The sequence below is a fragment of the Giraffa tippelskirchi genome, chromosome 4 (assembly GCF_054371585.1).
Source record: "Giraffa tippelskirchi isolate mGirTip1 chromosome 4, T2T-mGirTip1v1.2.pri, whole genome shotgun sequence".
Classification (NCBI taxonomy): Eukaryota; Metazoa; Chordata; class Mammalia; order Artiodactyla; family Giraffidae; genus Giraffa; species Giraffa tippelskirchi.
In genome coordinates, this window is record NC_137278.1 from 203608759 (window position 1) to 203617978 (window position 9220).

Sequence of the window (9220 nt, forward strand, 5' to 3'; positions counted from 1 at the left end):
ATCAGATATGCAGATGATACCACCCTTATGGCAGAAAGTGAAGAAGAACTAAAGAGCCTCTTGATAAAAGTGAAAGAGGACAGTGAAAAAGTTGGCTTAAAGCTCAACATTCAGAAAACTAAGATCATGGCATCCGGTCCCATCACTTCATAGCAGATAGATGGGCAAACAGTGGAAACAGTGGCTGACTTTATTTTTGGGGGCTCCAAAATCACTGCAGAAGGTGATTGCAGCAATGAAATTAAAAGACGCTTACTCCTTGGAAGGAAAGTTATGACCAACCTAGACAGCATATTGAAAAGCAGAGACATTACTTTGTCAACAAAGGTCCGTCTAGTCAAGGCTATGGTTTTTCCAGTGGTCATGTATGGATGTGAGAGTTGGACTATAAAGAAAACTGAGCGCTGAAGAATTGATGCTTTTGAACTGTGGTGTTGGAAAAGACTCTTGAGAGTCCCTTGGACTGCAAGGAGATCCAACCAGTCCATCCTAAGGGAAATCAGTCCTGAATATTCATTGGAAGGACTGATGCTGCAGCTGAAGCTCCAATACTTTGGCCACCTGATGTGAAGAGCTGACTCATTTGAAAAGACTCCGATGCTGGGAAAGATTGAAGGCAGGAGGAGAAGGGGATGACAGAGGATGAGATGGTTGGATAACATCACCAACTCAATGGACATGGGTTTGGGTGGACTCCGGGAGTTGGTGATGGACAGGGAGGCCTGGTGTGCTGTGGTTCATGGGGTTGCAAAGAGTCGGACACGACTGAGCAACTGAACTGAACCCAAGGGTAACAGTAACACGTTCCACAGGGGTGGCTATGACAACCCGGCACACGAAGTCATATATGTAAATCATTGAGAAAAGTGCTTGGCACTTGTTCGGTGCTCAATAAAAGTTTACTCATTCACAAAGCATTTATTTGGTATCTGGTGTGTGCTAAACACTGGGGTTGCAGAGATGAGTAAAACCTAGTCCTTTCTTTCTTTCTCTCTTACTTTTTTAAAAAATTTATTTAGTTAGTTATTTGGCTACATCAGGTCTTAGTTGCAGCATGTGGGATCTTTAGTTGCAGGATGTGGGATCTGGTTCCCTGACCAGGGATCAAACCCAGGTCCCCTCCATTGGGAGCTCAGAGTCTTAGCCACCGCAGCACCAGGGAAGTCCCTCTTCCCTGGTATTGGTCTCAGCATCTCTGAAGAGGTAAACCGAAATGAGGACAGAAGTAGTGCATGGAGAAATTGAGAGCAGGGTATGGGGTGGGGGAGGGGGTGAGCATTCTGGAAATGATCTTATAGGAGTAATTCAGGAAAAATAGAAAGCTACAAAGGTGAGGATGCCCAGGCACTCTCCACCACCCACAATCCACCGTGCATCCAGGAGTCCCAGTGATCAGAAAGATCCTTCTCAAATCCAGGTCTGATCATATCCTTCCCCAGCTGCCAGGCACCCGGGGGCCCCCCAGACTCCCATGGTTCATGAAGCACCACTGGTCCAGCCCTGCCTCTGCTCCAGCTTTGGTTCAATCTCACCAACACCAAGGGATTTCCAGGTGGCGCTAGTGGTAAAGAACCTGCCTGCCAATGCAGGAGACATAAGAGACAAGGGTTCGATCCCTGAGTTGGGAAGATCCCCTGGAGGAAGGCATAGCAATCCCTCCAGTATTCTTGCCTGGAGAATCCCATGGACAGAGGAGCCTGGTGGGCTATAGTCCACAGAGTCTCAAAGAGTCAGACACGACTGAAGCGACTTGGCACACCAACACTGAAGCCAGACAGACCATTGCTTTAGGATTCAGCCACCGCCTTTCTTTCTCTACCAGGTCTGTGCTCTTGCAGGTACCTCTGCCTGGAACATCTTTCCTTTCCTTGTCATTTGACCACCTCCTGTGTAGCCTTCATGGGCTTCCCTGATAGCTCAGTTGGTAAAGAATCCGCCTGCAATGCAGGAGACCCTGGCTCGATTCCTGGGTCAGGAAGATCCTCTGGAGAAGGGATAGGCTACCCACTCCAGTGTTCTTGGGCTTCCCTGGCAGCTCAGCTGGTAAAGAATGCACCTGCAATGCAGGAGACCTGGGTTCAATCCCTGGGTTGGGAAGATCCCCTGGAGAAGGGAAAGGCTCTCCACTCCAGTATTCTGGCCTGGAGAATTCCATGGACTGTATAGTCCATGGGGTCGGATACGACTGAGCGACTTTCACTTCACTATGTATCCGTCAGGCCTCAGCTAAGATGTCACTTCCTCTGGGCAGCCCTCCCTGATTTCCTAAGTCAGAGAGGTGGCTCTCTTCTGGGTCCCCTAGCCCCATGTCTTCCTTGTCACACTGCTCTGCCAGGGCCTGGCTCTTTGTTTCCCTTGCAGGACTGTGAATTCCCAGAGGGCAGGGACTGTGTTTACACTTCTATTTTTAGTTTTTCACTATGAAAAATTTCAGACATATACTAAAAAAAAGAGAACAGCACCATCACCCCAGATCACACTGATTTTGTCCCATTGATTCAGTCTCTCTCCCCACTTTTTACTTTTTTTCTCCTTTACTAAAGTATTGTAAAGCAAATCACCCCTACCTCCCACGTATTTCACTATGCTTCTTTAAGAAATTGAATGAATAGTTTTTAACCACATGAATGACTGCTGCAGAGCTGTTTATAACAGCTCCCAACTGGAAACATGCTTATTAGCTAACATTTGAAAATGAAGGGGTGACCAGTCAAAGGACTCTGATGCATCACTTCAGAGGATCAGTATGAAGACCATACAGCCTCCTGGCAAAATGCTCGTGACCAATAAAAGCCCAGAAAGACAAAGAGCCCAGTCCAAGCTGGTCTCTGTACTCTTTTTTGGCAAGCAGGCCAACATAGCTGCCTGGGTTCCCAGTCAGAACAGAGAAAGCAAAAAGGAAGGTGAGGATGAGGGTGGCGAGGTATGGAGGAAAATGCTCTTCTCTCTTCCAAATGTTCTTCTCTGTTCTTAAAGTCATCTTTCCAAGCTGTTACCTGCAAATCAGACTTGCTGCGAGGCTGTGTGTGAGGCTGAACAAAGGACTGGTGGCATCTGCTGGCTCCGTGAGGAGCTGGCTGGAGTCATCAAAAGCCTTGCTGCAGACCTCATGACAAAGGGTGGATCCAAACTCCAGGCACAGCCCATCTCAGTTCCCAGAAGGTGGTCCACAAGCCGCATGGCTGTTTGTTCTTCTGCTGCCGGGGTTTTGGAAAGGCTGTGGTATGGTGGCAGGGAGTCAGCTGATGTTCCAGGCCATGTGTGTGCTTCAAGTGCATCAGGGTCCTCATCCCAGCCAGGTGGCCTGCCCACCTGGGTGCCTGGAGCTTGCTCTGCCTGTTTAAATGGTTATCGGGGTGAGTAGTTTTGAGATCTTTGTTCCTCTGGCAGACTTGCATTGATGACAAACCCTGACCCAGAGGGTTGTCCTGGGGAAAAGAGGATCCACTTTTCAGCTTGGTTCTCAGGCACGCTGACCCCAGAGGAGAAGGGGGCCTGTCCCCAGCAGACTTCCTTGAATCCACCCCTACTCCTTGGGAGCTCAGTTCAGTTCAGTTCAGTTGCTCAGTCATGTCAGACTCTTTGCAACCCCATGGACTGTAGCATGCCAGGCCTCCCTGTCCATCACCAACTCCCAGAGCTTGCTCAAATTCATGTCCATTGAATCGGCGATGCCATCCAAACATCTAATCTTCTGTCATCCCCTTCTCCTCCCCTCTTCGATCTTTCCCAGCATCAGGGTCTTTTCCAAGGAGTCAGTTCTTCACATCAGGTGGCCAAAGTATCGGAGTTTCAGCTTCAGCATCAGTCCTTCCAATGAATATTCAGGACGAATATGATTTCCAATATGATTTCCTTTAGGGTGGACTGGTTGGATCTCCTTGCTGTCCAAGGGACTCCCAAGAGTCTTCTCCAATACCACAGTTCAAAAGCATCAATTCTCCGGCGCTCAGCTTTCTTTATAGTCCAACTCTCACATCCATGCATGACCACTGGAAAAACCATAGCTCAGCATCCTGTAAACAGGAGGCATGATGACTTCATACTTGTTCTCCCAAGTGCCATGCTGAGCCCAGTGTCTTTCTGCTCCCTAGAATATCCAACTTGCGGAATTCTGGAAAGAGACCCATCAGGGTGCATTGGTTAGGGGTTAGGGATGGAAAGAGGCTTGGTGGGTGTATGTCTGGAAGCCCCAAGTTGCAATTCCAGCTTCCCTTAAGTCATTTGGGAACCTTAGGACTATCTTCCGCACTTGCCTCATCTACCAATGTGTCCATTCACCTCCATCTCACTCTAACCGATGTGATGCCACACATGGTCACTAAGCAGCTTCCCGGGGGCCTGTGAGGCGACCCAGAGCTGAGCTGCCATTGTTCCTGTCCTTGGAAAGGTCACTCCAAACAATAATCATGGTTTTAAATGATCAAAAGATGACTGAGGGTGTGATTTGTAGTGAGGGAACTGATGGGGTTAAGGGTAGGCTGCCCCCAAATATGCCACTTTGGCAAATTGATTATTTTGAATTAAAGTTTCTTGGGTAACAGCCAATGGGAGAACTCTTTTCCCTTCCTTTGTCCCCCTGAAAGCAGGAAATAAATCTCCCATGTGAAGCTATTCTCTGTGTACCAGGATGAGAGAAGAAATCCTTACCTCTAGACACATGAAATGCAAGGTCTCAAGGCCAAGAAGTCTGCCTAAACAAATTTTGTTACTCCTTCATTAACTTCCTATCCCAAGCAAAAAGGCTTTTGTTTTGTCCAAACTTCACAAATAATTGTTTCTTTGTCTGCAAGTTATAAAAGCTGCCTGCTTGGTCACTTCTTTGAGCTTCATATGTTTGGGGCTCCTGTATGGAAGAAATTAAATTTGATTGTTTTTCTCCTGTTGATCTGTCTTTTGCCAATTTAATTCTATTAGACCAGCCAAAAAGAATCTTGAAAGGCAAAGGGAAATTCTTCCTCTCCAAGAGGATCAAGAAAAATGCCAAGGGCTTTCATTTGCTAAGGGGCTTTGAAGATGGAGCAGAAGTTCACTGGGCAGGCATGCATGGGAACAACAGGGACAAAGATGGCAGCAGGAAACACGTGGTTGTTTGAGAAACTTGAAGCAGTTAAGCTGAGGCTGATCTGGGAAGGGCCTTGGAGGGTCTGCCTACCTCACAGGGTTTCCAGGAAAGGCCTTGAAATCTCCTACTGACATGTTTTAACCCACAACAGCAGGACACTTCTGAGGCCAAGCTTGTGGGTTCCCCCAGCAAACAATTCCCCAGTCCTCTGCAGATACCAATGGAGTGCCCTGTAATTTAATTCATTCTAACACTAACCACTTGGAGTTAGTGCAGACCCCACAGGTTAAGAGGGTTTCCCAGGTGGCGCTAGTGGTAAAGAACCTGCCTGCCAATGCAGGAGATGTAAGAGACGTGGGTTAGATCCCTGGGTTGGGAAGATCCCCTGGAGGAGGGCATGGAAACCCACTCCAGTATGGACAGAGGAGTCTGGTGGTCTACAGTCCACAAGGTTGCAGAGTCAGACACGGCTGAAGCGACTTAGCATGCACACGTGCCACAGGTTAAGGGTCGAGTGCCACAAGACTGTCCTCCTTTTCAGTTGCAAGCAGAGGGTCCAAAGGTTTCCCACATTTCTGTCAAATTTGGCTACAAATTAGATTCCCTTGACCCCCTCCTCCCATTCCATAATTTGCTGTGACAGCTCACATAACTCAGGGCAACACCTTACTATTGCTGGTTTATTACAAAGGACACAAACAGCCACATGAAGAGGCACGTAGGTAAGCTCTGGTAAGGTGCAGAGAGCAGAGCTTCCGTCTCCACGGAGTTTGAGGTGTGCCACGCTCCTAGCAAGAGGACGTATTCAAAACCCAGAAGCTCTCCAAACCCCCTCACTGAGGGTTTTTATGGACGTTCCATTATACAGGCATGATTGATTGAATCATTGGCCACTGGTGATTAACTCCCTTTCCAGCCCCTCTCTCCTCCCCACGGGTGGAGGGTGGGGGACCTAAAGCTCCAGCCCTCTAACCACAGGGTTGGTCCCTCTGCAATCAGCCTCCATCCAGAAGTTATCTAAGAGCTTCCAGCCATGTCATTCATTATCCATAAACTCCAGTACGGTGGATAAGTGCTTGCTACAAATAACAAGATGCTCCTATCATCTCTGTCAGGAAATGTCAAAACTCTTTTACTATTTTTAATTTTAAAAAACTGCTTATTTTATTTCGTTTTAAAATATTTATTTGGCTGCACAAGGTCTCAGGTGCAGCATGCGGGATCTTCACTCATCATTGAGGCATGCTGGTTCTTTAGTTGTGTCTTGCGGGATCTAGTTCTCTGACTGGGGATCAAACTCAGACCCTTTGCATTGGAAGTGGGGAGTCTTAGCTACTGGACCACCAGGAAGTCCCCAAAACCCTTTGAGAAGCTCTGTCCTAGGACCTGAGAGGAAGACGAAGAGTCAAAGACTGGAGTTCAAATCCTGACATTTCTGTTGGCTGACTCACTGAATTGGCATTTCCTGCTTTATTTTAGGATGATTACAATACCCATCTAACCAGGTTGGAGTGAGAAGTAAATAAATGTATGATGAAAAAACATCCAACAAGTTCCTGGCATCCAGTAGGTGCTGGAGGTGTGTGTATTCTCTTTTTAAAACATTAAATTGTAATCTGAATGTAATTAACATCAGCACCTATCATAGGTCAGGTCTTCCTGTGGCATCTCATTTAATCCTTGCAGTCATTTGGCCAGGTAGATTATCACTCCCATTCTACAGAGGACACTGAGGCTCAGAGAGGGCGGGTGGCTTGTTCAAGGTCACACAGGTGAAAGGATATGGGGCAAGAATTAGAAAGAAGTGGGCTGGACTCCAAATCTTAATTCTTTCGACTTTTTCTCAATAGACAAACCACCAGGCCTCTCCTACCTTCATTGCAGAGACTGCACCTAGCCTCTTGGTATTCATTTCCCAATCCTTTTTCTGTAACAGCAACTTGTCACTTGTCAACAGCAAGTTGGTCACTATGTAGCTCCATCCAAAGCCTTCATTTCCTGACCTCCTTTTCACCAAGATGTGGTCATGGGGCTAGGTTACAGCCATTGAGATGTAAGGAGAAGCTTCATGAGGCACTTCTGGGGTCTCCTTATAAGAGAAGGGAGATTGTGTGCCAGGCTCCTTCGTCCATGGAATTTTCCAGGCAAGGACACTGGAGTGGATTGCCATTTCCTACTCCAGATCTTCCCAGCCCAGGGATTGAACGTCTCATGCATCTCCTGCATTGGCAGGTGGATTCTTTACCACTAGTGCCACCTGGGAAGCCAGTGAGATTGCATGTGTGCTTGCATGCTAGGTCCCTTCAGTTGTGTCTGACTCTGTGCGACCCTATGGACTGTAGCCCACCAGGCTCCTCTGTCCATGGGGATTCTCTAGTCAAGAATACTGGAGCGGGTTGCCATGCCCTCCTCCAGGGGATCTTTCCTGACCCAGGGATCAAACCTGTGTCTCTTATGTCTCCTGCATTGGCAGGCAGGTTCTTTACCACTAGTGCCACCTGGGAAGCTAGTGAGACTTCTTACAAGTAAATGTTAATTTGGAAAAAGAAAAAAAAGGAGGAAGCAAATGCCATCTTCCTACTTTTCTCTTTCCTTTCTGCTGGCTGAACTCAGATGAAATGGCTGAACTCAAGGAGCCACCTTGGGCCATGCGGAGCTTGCTGTGTTGGTAGGACAGCACCATCCCAGTCGTAGACTGCCTCCCTCTTCCCCCTTCTGAATGTTAGCTCTTCTCTATTAAGCCTTTCTTTCAGATTTTAAACAGGCTCAAGTTTCTCCCAAGCTAAAAGAAAAAACCCTCCCTCAAACCCATGTTCCCTTCCCTCCTTCTTCTGAATCCACCAACTGGGAGGAATCACCTATTCTCAAGGTCTTCATGTCTCCATTTCCCTGCCACTCCTCAACTCAGTGCATCTGGGTTTCTGTCCCACCATCCCATCAGAACCGCCTGGGTCAAGGGCCTAGGACAGCTAAATCTAATGGGTTTTCTTCGGTTATCTTCTAACTGGATCTCTCAGGAGCATGCCATGTTGTTGGCCATGCCCTCCTCACCCTGGGTTCTGGGGCACCTCCGCTCCCTTTGCCTCTCCAGCTGCTCACTCTCTGTTGTCTCTGCTCACAAACCCTCTGCTTTGAGCTCTAGTCCTCTCTGTCTAAGGAATGATCTGATTCCTTTTCTTGCATATCTCAAAAGCATCTCAAACTCAACACGTCCAGGGAATTCCCTGGCAGTCCAGTGGTTAGGCCACCAAGTTTCACAGCCAAGGTCCCAGGTTCAATCCCCAGTCAGGGAACTAAGATCCCAAAAGCTGTGCTGCACAGTCAAAAACAAAGCAAAAAACAACAGAAACAGCATCAACATGTCCAAACTGAAAATTCTCCCTCTCTAGAAACCTAGCTGTTCTTGCCAGAAATCTGAATCTTTGACACATCTCTTTCCATCACCACCCACAACCAATCCATGGTCAAGCTTTGACAGTTTTATCTCCTAAATAAAGTCCACCGGACGGCCATCAGCTGACTCAGGCCACTCCAGGGACTGTTGCCTCGATCTAGTAAACAGTCTCCTAATGTGTCTTTTCATCTCCACTCCAATCCTCTTCTAAACACCGGTTCTGCACACAGTAGTCAAAGGAATCTTTCTACCAACAGGGTCATGTCAATGACTTGCTCAGAAGTCAACAACTTGCCTTTGTCCTCTAGATGAATAGCCCAACTCCTGCCTGGGCCAGCAGGGTCAGAGTCCGCCCTCTTACCCGCTTCATTTCACTTCCCTTCCCTCTCTGTTCCCGCCTCAGCGGCCTTCTGTGACACCCACGCTTCCTGAACCCACCGCTCCTTTTCCTACGGTACCCTCCTGCTCTTCCTTGCTGTCAGTTAACCTGCCACACTCTCATGCCTGCCACATCCACAAACTCTCTTCCCAGCAAGGAGCACCATTCGAATGATTTACATATGTAAATGTTGTCCTCCCCAATTAAAATGTTAGCTGTTTGAGGGCTTGTTTTGCTTGCTGCTTCACCCCCAAAGGGTCAGTCACAGTCATCCAAAGAATATTTATTGAATGAATGAATACTTCACCCGCCCCCGCCCCCACGCGAAGAGCCCACTCATTGGGAAAGACCCTGATGCTGCGAAATATGGAAGGCGAAAGGA